Source organism: Schistocerca serialis, chromosome 9, assembly GCF_023864345.2.
Source record: "Schistocerca serialis cubense isolate TAMUIC-IGC-003099 chromosome 9, iqSchSeri2.2, whole genome shotgun sequence".
In the NCBI taxonomy this organism is placed as follows: domain Eukaryota; kingdom Metazoa; phylum Arthropoda; class Insecta; order Orthoptera; family Acrididae; genus Schistocerca; species Schistocerca serialis.
The window spans coordinates 75,454,682-75,472,498 of record NC_064646.1 but is presented as its reverse complement, the minus strand read 5'-3'; positions in this window follow the sequence as shown (position 1 = coordinate 75,472,498).

The window sequence follows — 17,817 nt, the reverse complement described above, 5'->3', positions numbered from 1 at the left end:
GTCGTCTTCCTCGAGAGCTGAGAGAGAGAGAGAGAGAGAGGAACCTGTGACGTAGCATTTTATGAATGGGTAGACTTCATCTGTCTGTATCTAGATTTAGCTGCCATTAGAGGAGAAATTACAAACTAATGTAAGTTCAATTAATGTTGTGGTCTAAATACATTATAATTTATCAAAAGTGTGTATTACCAATGTAAATTAGCTTGCTCATGTCATCTATAATATTTCTTTAAAGAATTTTCAGCATTTTTAGCGGTGTTGCTGGGCTGTGCCGCAACCGAACGATTTGCAGCGGCGGCACATTTAAAAACTTGTTCCGCTAAGAAAAATTAAAATGTTTTTCTTTTACAGCGATCCTGAGACTGACGGAATTTATTACTAGTTTCACATTTGTGCATTCATAGGCGGATAGTTAACGTTGAAATTTAACAATTTGTTGGTTCTTTCAAATAACTTAAATGTATAGTGAAGTGTGTTTTATCAATGATAATTAAACGTCGGCTTGGCAATATTTAACCATTTTCCGCTAATAGAGACAGTCTTGTATTCCATAGCTAACGCCGGGAAAGAATTCAGTAAATACTAAAAAAAAAACACTGTATTTAGAAAATGTGTGCCAAGGCCGAATTATGTAAAAGATTTAATTCTCAACTAAATATTCTTAATCAGTTAATATGAATTTATCAGCATGAGAGGGTTGACTAAGTTCACGTAATTCTAAATGTACTTAATTCTGTCTAAATGAATTTTTATTACCACACGTAAATAAGAGGTTCTACAACAAAGTTCGTACAGAAAGAAAGAAAGAGCAAATAATAAAAACAATTTAAAAAAGGTAACATTTGAAAACAAAATCATTTCATTAACTGATTTTTTTTATTTAATTTCATTAAACCGGCCAACAACACCATACAGTCATTCCTTCTTTGTCCATTAGTGTATGAAAACCACAATTATTACATTTGTGGATTATTTTGCTTGTGCACTCGTCGAGTGTCACGGCCACAATGTTACATGGCCCGCATATCTCGTTGGCTCTGCTTGGCAATGGTGATTTTTTGTAGGTATATCTGTGCACAGCTGTTCACCTGGTAGAGCAATGCTCTGCGCCATAGTTTTTATGTTTACATATATACGTCACAACGGCAATAACGTTATTTTAAAGCGTTGGTAAATATGGAACCTTCTTCTCACTTGTGTTTACTACATCAGCGGTTATCTATTAAAATGGCTGATACGCAATTATGTAATCCCATAAAGAGGACATGATAAATTTATGGCTACAAATATACGAACTTGAAAATGGCGAAGAGCCGGAACCAGCTGATCGTGGTATCAATAATAGTTATTGCATAACAGCCAGGGCGGAAGATGATATTGTCTTTCGCCTACATCACTCAATACGTTTGCTGAGCCTAAATATCTGGGTCATATATAGTAGAAATCCAGCTTACTCATCAGTACCTAATGAAGAACCGAAGCTGCGCTTTTCTCTGACCAGAGACAAGTAGACCAATCTGGAGCGAAGGCAGCAGGTAAGTGAAATTTACAGATGCTTTGCTGTCTTTTCCGTCGTGTTTATATTCAACTGTGACCTCCATGTATACTGGAGTTTCTGTACCAATCAGGCCAGTACCGTGGGCACAGGCGTAACAATGGTAGGCGGGAGGTTACAATATCATTTAAAATAAAACAGTTGTACCCCACCGACTCAAAAATAAGTGAAGTACCCAGATGGGGAGGATGAAACGAAATTTTAAAGATTGAGACAGTTAGTGATGCTACTTAAGTAATTAAAAAATCTAGTCGACTTTGCAAAAACCGAGCAATACAAACACACTTTCCGGTAGGACATCACACTCCTTCTGGCTTGGATTTACTCACTAATTCCGTTGTGAAGGGTGTCAGAAAGTTGTTGTATCCTCTCCAATAGCAAAGTGGCTCAGAACTATCGTATCTCGTCATTCATATTCTGGATACTGGGACAGAGTTGACGTCTGTAATGATCCCACACATGTTCCATTGTGGACAGGTCTGGGGATCTTAATGGCCACGGTAGTATCTCAACACCAAGAAAACAATTCATAGTCACACGTGCCATTTGTGGAAGAGCATTACCCTGTACATCAGCATCACGGAAACAATTCATAGATACACGTGCCATTTGTGGTCGAGCGTTGTCCTGTTGAAAAATGGCACCACGATACTGTCTCATGAGGGCTTACACATAAGGACAAAGGATGTCTGCGACGTGCCGCTGCGCTGTCAGAGATCCGTCCATCCCTAGCGGCCATGACTTGAAGTCATACCCAATGGTTTCCCACATCATGGCCCCATAAGTAACGCCGCTGTGTTGGAAGAATGCTGCGTCTTCCCAGGTCGCTACTGTACCCGCCGCCGTACCCCTCCGGGGTAGTACAGAATCAGAATTCATCGCTGATCACAGTGCGATGCTACTCATCAACGATCCAAACGAAAACACTTGTAGTGTTATCTGCAGCCTATGCGCCGAACGGCAATTGCCTACCCCAGCTGCTGCTAGTGTCCGACCAATGATGTGGCTGACAGCGAGTCTGTTACCAGTTCCCGGATGGCAGGCATAAACGTGAAGGGATTATAATGTGCTTGTTGCACGATACGGCGACCTTCCCTTGTGGAGATCAGACCTTGATGTCGAATTATCGTTGCCCTCACGTTCCCATGCAGTCTATCGTTTCACCATTGTCACATCTGAACGCTCCACAAATCTGGATATTTGACGATTTGATTATCCAGCAAAATCGAGACTTTCAATAAGGCACCTAGCAAATTTTCTCACGTACTGATAATATTGTCTCTCAAGAGTGTTCTAGAGAGTCCGATCACCCATAGTGATCACCCAGCGTCTGCCGGCCGCTGTGACCGAGCGGTTCTAGGCGCTACAGTCCGGAACCGCGCTGCTCCTACGGTAGCAGGTTCGACTCCTGCTTCGGGCATGGATGTGTGTGATGTCCTTAGGTTAGTTAGTTCTAAGTCTAGGGGCCCGATGACCTCAGATGTTAAGTCGCGTAGTGCTTAGAGCCATTTGAACCATTTTTTTTCACCCAACGTCTGACGTAGTTCACACTCTTAAGCATGCCTTTTAACAACAGTAAACATGAACAACAGCAATGCATAAATCGGCTCCAGTTGTACTTGACAAATCCTTAATTTGGATTACATCTTACACAGGACCTGGGTTTCAGGATATAAATCCCATCTTCACGACTTCCTCGTAAGCAATCGAAGACCTGAAGATGGAATTTACGTCCTGAAACCCGGGTCGTGTGTACGACTTTATCCAAATAAAGGATTCGTCATGTATAACTGAAGCGGATTTATTCAACATTTCAGCAACAGTTGTGGATGTTCCGCAAAGAACATATCATAACCGTAATGCACTCTGGTGGAAGTTTTACCTGCCACAGGGAATTGCATCTTTAATCAGTTACATACCAGCTGAAGGTTTGTACGTGAGTGGATTTATACTGACATCCAACCATGCTTTCTGGGTGTTTACCTTTCTTGTCTGGCAGTGTACTTGGACTGCTTTTTGACCATCATTCCCACTGGTTTGAAGAGGATTATTTGTTGTCAATCGCAACCCGCAGAATTTACTTTGGAGGCAATAAATCCACTTCGGCGGCTGCTGTACCACCCACTTACACCCAGCGCCAGCGCGTTGCGGCAGGCCGGCCGCGCCTTGTGCAGCAGGTGGTGCGTGGGTGGCGGGCAAGTTAAATTAGCGTCCCCACCGCCGCTGTCCTCGCGACGCCTCATAGCCTACTGGTCTGGTCGACTGGCGCAGCGGGGGACCGCGGTCGAGACCTGCAGTCGATACGGAGAAGGAATGGGGTCGCGCTGCGAATTGGAAACGCCTACGCTGCGTTGCTGTGCATTTTACGGCGACCTGAGTTAAGTCGGACGGCAGTCCGCTACACGAGAATAAAGAGTGGCAGAGAACGTGCGAGCAGCGCGAAAGCTCGTTAATTTTTCACTTTCCGTTCGATACAAAGCATTGGAGTGCAACTTATCACGGAGCTGAAATGGGGCTGTTATTTATCGTGCGGGTTCACCTGTAGGCAAAAGGGAATTCTGGCAGCAAATCACGAGCTACTGTCCAGCCACAACCACAGGTTTGTAAATCACTCGTAAGTGGAGTTCATGCTATGAAACGATGTGACATGAATGTAAATCAGTATCGCATTATCGTCTAGTGGAAATGGTAGTGAAACATTCTCCGCACATGCTTCCGGAAGTAGAAGGAGTGATAAATTTTAGTATAAAATCAGAAAATTTCAGCTACATCAATTGAAGAGACAGTCTGTAAAAGTGTCTGCAATGATGTTTGTACAGGTCCGTCTTGATCACATAAATTGTACAATTCACAATTACTGGTTTCGGCTATTGCCTTCTTCAGATATATTACAAATGAAAAAACAGCTACTCAACAAATTAAGTTCAGTGAACGAATGGGTATAAGAACCGTAATGTATAGGAAGTCTAAAACACGCGACAAGAAGAAGACAACAGATCCAGAAGGCAAGAAGTTTGTTGCTATGCCACAGGGTGCATTTTCCGACAGAACTGAACAAGCCTTCAGAAGAAACGAAAGTAAAAATTGGATTTCAAACTTTAGTTACGGATGGTTCTAGGGTTCATCACAAAGTTGGCGACGTCAGATGATTCAAATGGCTCTGAGCACTATGGGACTTAACATCTGGGGTCATCAGTTCCCTAGGCTGAGAACTACTTAAACCTAACTAACCTAAGGACATCACACACATCCATGCCCGAGGCAGGATTCGAACCTGCGACCGTAGTGGTCGCGCGGTTCCTGACTGTAGCGCCTCGAACCACTCGGCCACCTCGGCCGGCGGCAACATCAGCAACAAGCATTTAGCATCTGATCTCTACAAGATCAACTGCCAAAATTGAACAGTTTTACTCATCCAAATGGCAAGGAGTTTCAAGATTCAATTTAGAGAGCACACATGTAGCCAAAATAAGAGCGCATTCGGTACACATTTGGATAAGGAAAAGAATGTGAAGGTATCGTACAGGATAAAGAGGAAGTGTTGCATAAGGCACCAAAAACAGTTACTATTGGGAGAAGCGAAGATTTACGTACACAGAAAACTGGAACAGAATAAGTTTAACTTGAATGTTTATTTCGAAGTATTCAGAAAACTAACTTGTTTGAGCAGCGTCGAGCACCGCCACAGTTAAACGTGCGGTCGTGTGCGTCGGCCCACAGCGGCGACGAGGGTCAAGTCCGGCTTTCGCCGCCGTGCAGTGCGGACGTGTTGTTATTTCCGCCTGCGGAGCGCGCGCGCTCGCTGTTGTTTACATTTCAGCGGCCGTCACTTACGTGTCGCTTACGTGCACTAGAATCATGGCCAACCGTTTTCGAAAATCAACTTTACGTTTCAACTTCTGCAACGACTACGCACGACCAAAGGCCTTGGAAGTGGAACGCTTCCTACGCGACGTTGCTAAGATCCCAGCTTCTGACATCTTGGGCATCCATTTGTCCATATTAAGCAGTACTGTGTACGTCAAAGTCGTCAATGACGCGGTATGTGAAAGAATACTTCGTGACACCAACCATGGATTACGCTTTTGCCACGCCGACGGCAATGTCGGAGCGGTCACTGTCGACCATGCCGGCTTAGGAATGCGCACCATACGAGTTTTCGAACTCCCGTTCGAGCTTCCAGCGGAAGACGTTATCGCGGCTTTCCGCCCCTATGGCACTGTACATGGCCACACTGCCGAACGCTGGGCGCAATTCCAAACGTACCCTGTTCTTAACGGTGTACGGCAGATCACCATCGATCTCCATCGCCACGTGCCATCTTACCTGCAAATTAGCGGGTGCCGCGCGGTTGTCATATACGACGGCCAACCCAAGACCTGTTCCGGGTGCGGCAAAGAAGGCCACCTCAGATCTGAGTGTCTTCAGCGACGAATCACCCAATTGCCAGCCGCTACTGTGGCACCTCCGGCTCCGACGACGGTTTTACCGATCACCTACGCATCGGCGCTCTGTTCTCCTCCCACCGGCCGCCGCCCATCGGACCATGCACCGGTGACCCTTCCAGCTGCTACGGATACCGCTGGGGCCGACGCGTCGCGCTCAAAGCCTGACGCTACTCCGGCGCCACTACCAACAGCGACGACTTCCGACACCCATCCGCCTGAACATATGGACGCCCCTTCATTTGACGTTCCCGCGACGGCCTTCCTCTCAGAGCGACGCGACTCCCTCCCGTCTTCCGACACGGAGGGACGAACACGCAAACAACGTTCGCCTAAGAGGCGCAAGAGGAGGCGCCGTACGGTCTCGGAACGAGACGGATCACCACCCCCCGATGCTCCAGAAGCCGTCCGACCCGACGAGGCCTCGGAGAACCTACACGACGATATGAATGACGACAACATGACGCCGACTGTGGATACGTCGATGCCTACTCTACTGGCTCGCTCAGGTGCTCCTGAACCAATGGACTCCACAGATGCGACTGCCGCCGAGACGTCCTCAGCCCCTACGACCGAAGTGGAACGTACGACCATCACAACGACAACGCCTTCAATGGTGTGGAGTGAGGACGTCGATGAGGAGCCGGAACACACGCTGGGGACACAGTTACCCCAGACGGAAGCATCGTTACGCCGCTGATAATGCCGTCAGGTGGCGTACGGCACGACTCACCGTTGCCTCGTCCCTCTTCATCCTCCGCCGGTGGAGTTCCCCTCCACGGCGGGTTACGGCTCCAAACCTACCGAATAGCGACGATCAACACTAACACCATTAGCTCACCCGTGAAACTTCAACTGCTGCGAGAGATGATATGGGCGTCGGACGTCGATATCGCACTACTACAGGAAGTACACCTGGCCACACTACCAGACGTCGCGGGATATAACACTTATCCTTCTCCTGGTGACCACCTGGGACGCGGCGTAGCCATCTACGCCAGAGAAGGCATTCCAGTGGCCGATATCACATACCTTCCATCTGCCAGAGGCATGGCCGTCACCGTCATGGGGACGCGTATCATCAACATTTACGCTCCGTCAGGCTCCACCCGCAGACGCGACAGGGCCCTCTTCTATTCAGAAGAAATCGCTCCTTTGTTTCTTGGACGCTGCGACCATTACTTGCTTGGGGGTGATTTTAATTGTGTCTTGCACCCTAAAGATCAAGTGCCCCACTACAACACCTGTCAAGAACTGCGTCTTGTCGTCCGAGATCTGTTGCTCCGCGACACTTGGGAAGTTCGGCACGGCGACGCGCCTGGACATAATTACCAGACGAGTCACTCCGCGAGCCGCCTTGATAGAATTTACGTCTCTCGGGAACTCACACCTGCAGTCCAAGGTGCAGAACTTTGGCCCCTGGCCTTTTCGGACCACTGTGCCTACATCTGCAACATTCTCTTCCCCAAGCAAGTGGTCTGGCGTAGTCGTGCACCGTGGAAGCTAAACACCTCCCATCTTCATGATCCCGAATGTCTTCAACGTGTTACCGAGACATGGGCCACCTGTGAACGTCGCTTACCTAAATACTGCACGACCTTGACCTGGTGGCTAGAATGTGCCAAACCTGCCATTCGACGTACTTTGATTCAGTATGGAAAGGAAGTTGCTATGTGGCGCCGGCACACTACCGACTATTTCTACGCCGTTCTCCGCGACCTGGACGCCCAACCGCCCACCCCCGACACCCAGAGGGAACGCAGCAGGATTAAGGCGCAAATTGTAACTTTGACACGCCGTAGACTGCAGGGGGCTATGGTGCGAACCCGACGTCAAGATTCGGCGGAACAAGAACATCCGACCATGCATCATATCGCCTCCGATAGGAAACATCGACGACGACAACTCATCACCGAGATCACCACCTGTCGCGGCCAGCACGTCACTTGCCAGGCCGAAATCGTCAGTGCCTTTGTCGACCACTACCGCACAATGTACCAGGAGGAGACTACCAACAACCACGCTGAGGAGTCTGTGTTACCACACGTAACTCGCACCCTCACCAGCGACGAAGCGGACGAGCTGCTGGAGCCCATTACGCGTGACGAAATCCACGATGCAATCAAAAAAGGTGCTCTGAATAAGTCACCTGGTGTCGACGGATTGCCGATAGAATTTTATCGCGCTTTCTTCACACTAATGGCATCACGGTGGACAACGATGTTTAATGAACTGCTGACGATAGGGAACGCCGTACCGCCGTCCTTCGTCACGGGAATTATTATACCCATCCACAAACCGACACCAGGTGTGACGACAGCACATTACCGTCCCCTGACTCTGCTTAACGCAGACTGTAAAATTTTTACACGCCTACTGGCAACGCGATGCCGCAAGATCCTGCCTAGCATTCTATCCCCGGAACAGACAACTCCGGGCGGCTCAGTTAATATACAAACGGCCACAGGAGAATGTCGCGATTTAATTGCACTGGCAGCGGCGTGCAGACTCCGCGCCGCAGTGGTTGCCATTGATTTTGACAGCGCATTCGACAAATTGCGGCATCTTTTTCTGTTCTCAGTGATGAACCGCATGGGTTTTCCACCAGCCTTCATCGACGTGATCCGGCGCCTGTACGGCACCGCCGAATCTCTGATTCAGGTTAACGGCCGTGTGGCGGGACCAGTGGCGATCCGGCGTTCCGTACGGCAAGGCTGCCCACTTTCGACCCTACTGTATGCCATAAGCCTGGAGCCACTCATCGGGAGTCTGACGAGCCACCTTTCTGGTCTCACTTTGCGACAGCACAGTTTTCGATGTCGTGCGTATGCGGACGACCTCCTCCTCTTGATCCGCTCACGGAGTGAAACACACACGGTACTTGATTTGATATCAACGTACGGCACTGCAGCGGGCAGTAACATGAATGTGGCTAAATCCGCGGCGATGCCCATTGGACGCGGCCTCTCACACGAAGACTTAGCACCTCTCCCGTGTGTACAACAACTACGATATCTTGGTATCATTTTCACCTCCACCGTGCGCCGCTCCGCTGCCATCAATTTTCGGCGTGCACTCCAAACTATCCGCACGACGGTGCGACAAAATCTTCTCCGACGACTCGATTCTTTACAACGTGTCCAATACCTCAATCAACATGTGGCGGCCAGAATGGTCCACATCGCACAGGTCCTCCCGCTGCCATCAACTATTGGACGCAGCCTCCAGGCTGCCCTTGGATACTTCCTTACGGCCGGTACGATCTTTAAGGTCCGCTGCGACACGCTCACCCTTCCCCCGCGAGCAGGAGGCCTCGGCCTTGTCAATGTGCGACTCCGAGCGGCGTCCTTGTACATGTCCACCATGCACAAGCAGTGGCACGGGGGCACCTCCCTTACGCGCAGCTTGCTGGAAATTCTTGTGCCCGCGACCATAACACCACCAGTACCAGTCGGACACATCAAGCACCATTTGACGCACATTTCTGATTTCATCGTCGACTTCAGTTATGCTCACACACACTTACCGACCACGCGTTCTCCTCGACCTAAAGATTTTTACACCCCTCTCCTTCGTTCCATATCCAGCAACAATATCGAACTGAGACATCCGTCCACGCGGTGGCCAACGGTTTGGCGTCACATCCACCAGCCTTTTCTTCCCTCCAACGTCCGGGCAACATGGTACCAAGTCGCAAATGAAAAATTCGCCACAAATCATCGCCTTCACGCCATCGGACTACAGGACTCTCCACTTTGTTCCATTTGCCACCTCGTGGATGACGATGTCCATCAACTGACTTGTACTGCCACCAGTGACGTCTGGAAACTTGCCCGACAGTTCGTTGCCTGTTATCTCCGCGTTCCGCCGGACTCGATTGACCCACGGACTTTTATCCATCCTGAGAATACTTATTTCCCCGCCTCCAAAAATCATGCGATTGTATGGGTCAAGGGATGGACGATCACCTACATGTATAATGGTGGCGACAAATCACGCCTTGATTTCTGGCAGTACTTACAAACCGCCCACAGTGAAGTCGAACAGCGACCACGCTACCGCGCCTTCTTCGCCAATTACCTACACGCGATCTTTACTTCACCCCCGCTCAGTTGGATGGTGCCACACGCCGACAGCACTCCCGCCCCCCCTGCTGACATCTGAGACTCCCCGCGCTACTTTCTACATTGTAACCCACAGTGGAATAGGCGCATGGACACGCGCCTCCTTTCTTTAATGCACTACCCCAGACAACACTGGTCTTTCCCTCACTCCACTGTATATTGCTTCACGCCTCTTAGATTACATCAGACTTATTATTCATTTTTTCACTACACCATGTTCATAAAAAAAAAAAAAAATTTCCTCGCCTTGTACGAGTATATTGTCTTGTGTTATTTTCGCCGGAAGGATGGCATTTCTGTTGTATTTAAGTTTGTACCAATAAAGATCTTTTTTTCATTTACCCTTTTCCTGGTAAAAAAAATATAAATAAAAAAAAATCAGAAAGCTACTTTGAGGGAGTGATTCAGGGACGGGAGGGGGGAGACATCGCGGCCAGGCCTCGTGTTTCGACCCCTGCCCGCCTTGTCTCCACCTACCCATATCTGAACACTCTTTAAAAAAAAAAAAAAAAATAAATAAAAAAAAACAAAAAACAAAAAAAAAAGGGTAGCGTCTTAAAAAAAAAAAAAAAAGATGGTAGAGCACTTGCCCGCGAAAGGCAAAGGTCCCGAGTTCGAGTCTCGGTCGGGCACACAGTTTTTATCTGCCAGGAAGTTTCAAAAAAAAAAAAAAAAAAAAAAAAAAAAAAAAAAAAAAAAAGAAAAAAAAAAAAAAAAAAGGTCGGCAAGAACTTCCTACAGAGAAGCTAAGAGGCGCCACCACTGAGATTCCATTCAACATCTGTCATCGACTATCGAGATTTTAATTAATAGTGACGGTTTTGTTATTTATCTTGCATTTAGAGATGTGTTTACTTGTTTTGTGTTGCTGAAAGGTTTTGATTTATAGATATGATGTAACTTTTAATGTTTTTATTTTGGGTTTTACACAATTATGTGTTGCTTACTTTGGTTGTTGGGAATTTTCTTTTATTACCCTGTTAACATTTTATGGTGAGGATTTTAACAATTGATTTAATTCCACATATTGTATGTCAGTTCAAGTTTTATTGTCAGACGCTCAATTTGCCATATGAAGTAATTTTAATTAATGGCCATGCATACTGCACTTCAACTATCGATTTTACGATGCTTGTTACTCCTGAATCCTAGCTACAGTATATGCTACTGGCCTCAGTTATTTGTACAAATACTGTATGCATCGAGTCCGTCACCGGCACTCACTATGTATATAGAGATATAGATTTGTCCTATATCATAAAATTTTCAAGGCATGTATGACTAGTGTGCATCACTGTTAAGAAAGTTAATATTCACTTTCCTTAGGTATCACTAGGCCTGTTACAGATTTCAATACAGGTAACTGAACTACCGGCCGGTGTGACCGAGCGGTTCTAGGCGCTTCAGTCTGGAACCGCGTGACCGCTACGGTCGCAGGTTTGAATTCTGCCTCGGGCTGGATGTGTGTGATGTCCTTAGGTTAGTTAGGTTTAAGTAGTTCTAAGTTCTAGGGGAGTGATGACCTCAGATGTTAAGTCCCATAGTGCTCAGTGCCATTTGAACCATTTGTAATTGAATTTATTTTATTAGACCACTGTTTCTGTATTTGTAACAGATTTGAAGATGCCAACAGCCGAAACTGTTAATTGTGAATTGTACAATTTATAAAATCAAAACGGAGCTTTACAAATAAAATTTCAATTAACTGGAGTTTCTGATCCTTTATGTTGTCAGTGCTTTTTCCTCCTGACTAGAATACTACAGATTAACACACAGGAGACGGACGGTTTTTAAATATAGAATACTCGGTACGCTGAAAATGCATATACGTTTACTGGCAACAAATCAAAGCTCATTACTTCTCATTTAATGTTGGGCAGAGTTATCTGTGATGTCCATCATTTCAAATGCACGATCAAGTCTCTTCTCCAAATATCCCGTCAGAGGGATCAATGTGTCTGCAGGGATGGCACTGTGTGTGTCTAAGCCGTTTTGCCACGCAAAGTGACGTCATGGTTCGAGCGCCACGTCACGGATTGCGCGGGCCCTCGCGCCGGAGGTTCGAGTCTTCCGTCGGACATGGGCGTGTGTGTGTGTTGCTGTTAGCATACGTTAGTTTAAGAAGTGTGTAAGTCTAGGGACTGATGACCTCAGCAGTTTGGTCCCTTAGGAATACACACACTTTTAAACAACATTTGTAATCCCTTTATTCCCTTGTGTCTTAATTTCTTGAATGGTTGGGTTCTTCAATTGCTCCAGATTTCCCAGTCTGAGGTCATAGGCGTAGCTCTTGAGGTACTTGTACAGAAGAAAGTTAGACACTGGTAAGTTCGGAGATTTTGGAGGCCAAGGAACATTGCCAAAATGTGAGAACATTTGTCTAGGAAACATCTGTCCACCCCTGAACTGCCACTGAAGCGTTCGCGGTGTGTGATGCAGTGTCATCCTGCTGGACGCAAATTCCTTTTAAGGGATTCTTCGTCTACTCAGTTCTATTTCAAGAATGTTTCGAGCATATGAACGTAACGAGCCGAATTAACAGTAACTGTGGCCCGATTTTCTTCGAAAAAATACAATCCAGTAATGCCGAAAGAACCAAGAGCATACCTGACAGTGACTTTTCAGAGGGTAAAGGACGCTATTGGATAAGGTGTGGAAGCTCACGAGCCCAATAACGCCGAATTTGTTCATTTACGGTCCCGTTTAAATGAAAATGAGCTTCATCGCTCATCAATAAAATAAAGTTTCACTCAAAATCACTTGCACTGCGAAGAAAAGTCTTCGCTTATAGCAAAATCAGTTGGCTTGAGTTGATGTACAATAAGGAGTTTGTACAGATGGAATTTTAACGTATGCGAAATTCATCTAGGCGATTCATGATTGATTGCTAGCACACTAGCACGACGTCTAACTGATCGTCCTGGCTTCTGACTACCGCTTCTGTTACTCTTGCAACCTTTTCTGGCGTCGCTACAGTGCGTCTCGAGCCTGTACGCTTCTCATACATTCTGTTCCCAGCTGATCGAAGGTGTTCCATCCATCTTAGGATTGTGTTGCGACTTGGAACCACTCGGTGTCGACAGAGATTTAATGTTTCGCTTTGTATCTGTAACAGGCTGACCACATCTAACGAAACTACCATAGACGAACAAATGATTTTGTAAGTCCTATTGCACCACCATAACTGAAATGTCGTCTTGTGTGAAGAAGAACTACCTCCCCCCCCCCCCCCCCTCTCCATGATCTCCACCCACCACCCAGCTCTTAGCACTACGCAGTTCAGAAGCGTCCATCTTCCGTGTGTCAGCCTGTATAAACAAATTTTTTCTGGCACGAGAACTTGAAGGAAATGCTCTTTTATCTCCATTGACTAACGCTCCAAGAGAGACGAAGTGCATCACGGAGAGGCTTACTGTTGCAACTGATAGAGATGTCAGAGCTCATATAGAGAACTACACACAGTCGATCCACCCATACACTACACGAGTGTGGAAGAGGAAAGAGGGCCATGATGGTGGCACCAGAAGTAAGCACCACTGCCCGTCCAAATGGTGAATACGGGGTAAATTAAGACAAAGTAACAAAGTCGTATGGCAGCGTCGTCTGTTCGCAGGGCAGGTTCTGTCCCCTAGTTGGAAAGGTTTTTCTGTCGTTCACGCAAAATGACACGTTCCGAAGGGAAAGAGTTACAGGTTTCTGATAAGTGCAAGTGACTATAGTGGGTGTGTGGAGTGCAGTGTCATGTATATGTTGAATGATGATGAGAGAAAGAATAGGATGAAACTTCCAGAATGAGATTTTCACTCTGCAGCGGAGTGTGCGCTGATATGAAACTTGTTGCCAGCATATATCCTGCTCCTCTCAAGTAGTACTGCTAACTTTAACGTCCCCATTCGACGCCAAGATCACCATTTACAGTGTCACATACCATTACTTCATGACATACAGAGAAGGGATTTGGAATTTCCAACAGACTTTGGCACAAAAGCCTGGTGGTCAGGATCTTTACGCCATAAACCCATCCAAGTATCAGCCACACCCGGAGTCGGTGATCTGACGAGAACAGGTATACTCTACTTGGCAAGGCCGTTGGCTGGTTGAGGATTATATATGAAGATATAGACGCCTGCGCTTCTATACTGCTCTAACAGCGTCCGGTACGCCTGTGTCTTCGCTCTGACAAGGGGAAGAAGGCCTCAGACACGGCCAACCGATTCGGCTCAAATTTGGCAGGTCGCTTGTGTACGACCTAAAACGAAGGACTCTAAGGTATTTTGGGTCAACACCACCGCAATTTTGAGAAAATCACCCCTAAGGGTTATGAAGAGCAATCAACTCAAAATTGGAGGGATCGATAGATAATTGTGAATAGAGCATTTTTCATCATCATGTATGTGGTCCGCAAGCGCAAACTTTTCCAGAAATCGAGGAAAGAAACTTTTACAGCTGTCGCTTCTGTACCCACATGGTAAACACTTTTCGCCGACAGCGCCGATAGCACGGTAGCTCTGCGTGTTCGGCCAGAGGGCTGTGTGCTCTCTGTAATAAATAAATTAATTAATTAATTAAAAATACTGAGTCAAGGAATCCACGATGAAGTTTAACAGATGTCTTGGACGTCCGCCAAGACCTAAACACAACGAACCACACAGAAAAAAAAAAGCGCAACGGCCAAGGTAACTGGCTGGGAATCGTAGAACCCGGGTTCGAATCTCAAAGAAACCTAGCGTATCTTATTGTTTTCTTTTGTATTTTTCCATATCTCAATTGATAGGGATAGGTCGGTTAATAAGGTAAGTAAACCAATAAGGAATGGTAATAATAAGGTGGGCAAACCAACTTCCCAAACCCCGTGAGTTAGTAAAGTATTAAACTTTTAAGCCTTGTCACATGAAAACCGAATAATTCGTCGGGAATTCCTCACGAGGGATCACAGACAGCCCGCATCTCGTGGTCGTGCGGTAGCGTTCTCGCTTCCCACGCCCGGGTTCCCGGGTTCGATTCCCGGCGGGGTCAGAGATTTTCTCTGCCTCGTGATGGCTGGGTGTTGTGTGCTGTCCTTAAGTTAGTTAGGTTTAAGTAGTTCTAAGTTCCAGGGGACTTATGACCACAGCAGTTGAGTCCCATAGTGCTCAGAGCCATTTGAACCAGCCATTTGATCACAGACAGCCAAACGCGCGACGATTGTGTACAGCGAGGCACGGGACAGAATGCACGCGGGGAGAGTTATGTTGTCCCGGTTGCCTCTTCGTCATATCATAGTTGTGAACCTGGAAGAGTGAAGGTGTTGAGCACGAGCCTTATGGAAGTCAGTCGGAAAGAGTTGTTTTTCGTCAACTGGCTGCCGCGAACCTCGCGGATACATGTAGTGATTTTTCATCGTTAATGCGCCGAATGAAATACGTTTTGTGAATGAATACAGTGTTCTTCCGTAAGTAACATATGACGAGTAGTGTATGTAGTTTGTAGCAAATAGGTCGTCTGTTTATGCCGTAGTAACTAGTTATTGTTTGTTGTGTCATATCTTTCAAGTGCTTAATCTGAATAATGGAGGATGTACACCCTTCGACTAGCGCTGTAATATGTAGTTGGGAGCCTGTCACAGACGATGGCAAGCGGGAAGTTACCGACGCTTCAAAAATGGCTCTGAGCACTATGGGACTCAACTGCTGAGGTCATTAGTCCCCTAGAACTTAGAACTAGTTAAACCTAACTAACCTAAGGACATCACAAACATCCATGCCCGAGGCAGGATTCGAACCTGCGACCGTAGCGGTCTTGCGGTTCCGGACTGCAGCGCCTTTAACCGCACGGCCACTTCGGCCGGCTTACCGACGCTGTGTTTTGGTTTGTAGAAGTGTTGAAAGACAGATGCAGTATCAATGCACTACCGGAAGCAGGCAGTTCTGTTACTGCAGGTTGCAGATTGATAGGAGCGGCTATCGTCGAACGATTTTTGGAGCTAACGAACGAAATGACTTTTGTTGATACTGAAGTACTATACGATGCAGACGAAGCAGGAGGTGATTCACTGAAAGATATCCCGACTAGTGAATCGCAAAATGGTCATAACACTTTGGAAATCTGCACATCACTGGGAATATGTGCTTCATCTGTTCCCGATGAGTATTACGGGGAACCGGTTACTAAACGATTGAACTACGGCGTTATAGCTCTTGAAGTAAAAGTAAAGGCGGTAGCGCTAGCCAGGAATCATCCAAACTGGAACTTACAAACACTGCAAAAGGATGGAGCAACAACAGTCCTGAAAAGGAAGAAAGATTTGAAATTGTGGGAAAGTGATATCATTAAAGGAGGGACAAGATACGACAAATACCAGGCGATAAATAAGTGGACGTACGACCGATTTGTCGAATCTCGTTGTCGTAACGAGAATGTAACAACGAGAATACTTCAGGAGTGGGCTGCAGGTGCAGCGCTTCAATATACGGCCAACAAGGATTTTACGTTTGCTGCATCATTATCTTGGGCAAGAAATTTCAAATCGGAGTATAGCTTCGTCAACGGCACGTCACTAAATACGTCTCTCACAAGGAGGCACAAAATATAGAAGATATACAGAAAGTGGCGGCTCTTTTCAGCACGCAAAAGGCGTCACTTATGGCCGGTTTTAATCGTGGTTACGTGATCAACACCGATCAAACAGGATGACAGTATCGGGTGAACACTCGAAGCACGTTATCGCATAAGGGAGAAAAACGAACCCTTGTCGCAGTTGGCAGTAAAAACAAATTAACACATTCGTACAGGGCGCAATATGCCACCACAGCCTCTGGAAAAGTATTGTCTAAGGTTTTCCTGTGTTTTCAAGAAACGTATGTTCCTTTTGTTTCTCGGGTTATAGAAGAGGTCAATCGTTTAACCGACTCGTTGAAAAATGTTTACATTACCTGCTCCAAATCCGGGAAACTGACGAATGTGATTTACAGAACATTTCTTGAGAATGTTTTAAAACCATACATTTCTGATAACGAGTTTTGTCTAATATTGGATTCCTGGAGTGGACAAATTAATGCTAAAATATATGACACAACTTTTATCGATGGCGAGGGTCAGCCGGCGTGCACAGTAAAAGTAATACCGCCAAACTGCACATCTGTGTGCCAGCCGTGTGATGTTTATTTCTATCGCCAGGTTAAAAAACTTATTTCCAGGCTTCAGAATTGCAGTGTCATTCTGGAAACCCAGCGGGAATTCCACAACCGCACTGATGCAACAACTATCCACAGCATAATTCATAACCAACTTCCAGCACCGATTTTTCAGGCAATGATATCGTATGCGTGGTACGCATCAAAATTAATTCCCGAAAAAGACATATTTTTAAATGTAAACCAAGTTTGTTTTCCGCCGACTCTTCGGAAGGAACAGTGTAGATGTCGAAAGACGGCATTTATTAGATGTTCTTGGAGCCGTGAGCATATTTGTTTCGAATGTTTATATGACAAGTACCATCCATCTAGTTGTTCGAAGAAAAGTGAGGACACGTAACAGTAACTGGAAGAGCCATTGTAAAGTGAGCTGGAATAACATTTTAGTTGTTTACTATCCCAAGAGGTTTGAGAAATTTATTTGCCTACCTAATTATTATCATTCCATATTGATTTACTTACGTTATTAACCCTCCTATCCCTAATAATTGAGATATGGAAAAATACAAACGAAAAGAACA